This window comes from Gavialis gangeticus, unplaced genomic scaffold (genome assembly GCF_001723915.1).
Source record: "Gavialis gangeticus isolate Ggan-Ray unplaced genomic scaffold, GavGan_comp1, whole genome shotgun sequence".
NCBI lineage: Eukaryota > Metazoa > Chordata > Crocodylia > Gavialidae > Gavialis > Gavialis gangeticus.
In genome coordinates, this window is record NW_017728993.1 from 64,453,788 (window position 1) to 64,454,381 (window position 594).

The window sequence follows — 594 nt, forward strand, 5'->3', positions numbered from 1 at the left end:
CTGCTGCTTAGGTCCAAACAGCACTGAAGCCATGAAAATCTTTTCTTTGACTTCATTAGGCTTTAAATCTGGCTCTGGATCCCCACCTATCATCAAAGCTCCACCCCTCCATGCTGCTCACTTCAGTCTTGGCTTCTTCCCAGTCCCCTCCCATAACTCTCCACTGTTAAGTATTACTGACCTATTTCTGTTGCCTCAGCTGCCTAAATGTGTCTTACTTTTTGCAACTCAATTTATTTTCTCCTCTATAAATCTTGCCATAAAATTCCCTTTTCTTCTGTCCCATGAGAGACTTTGGACTCTTTTTCTCTCTCACTGTATGATGGGCTCCTTGCATGGCACTTTGAGAAATTCTCTTGGCCATAATGTTCTCTCCTACCCCAGCTGGGGGCTGTGTCCTGGTTGGCTGGTTGCTTCTCATCCAAACATCTCTGTATTTCAGGTGTGCTGCATGTCTATGTATCACTCAGGGATCCTATAGGGAAGGAAGTTGCTGTAGTATTATGAGAGAATACACCCCAAGGAAAAGAAATTCTATGTGTTTTTTGACTTTTTGACTTTTCTTCCACATCTCACCCAGGTTACACACTCCTT

At 43.4% G+C, this 594-nt stretch overlaps 1 protein-coding gene across 2 annotated transcripts in view; it reads left to right on the forward strand.

Moving 5' to 3' along the window:
* Positions 1-594, forward strand: part of ANKRD45 (ankyrin repeat domain 45) — a 17,676-nt gene that overhangs the window by 2,447 nt on the left and 14,635 nt on the right. The gene's annotated exons all lie outside the window — the stretch shown is intronic.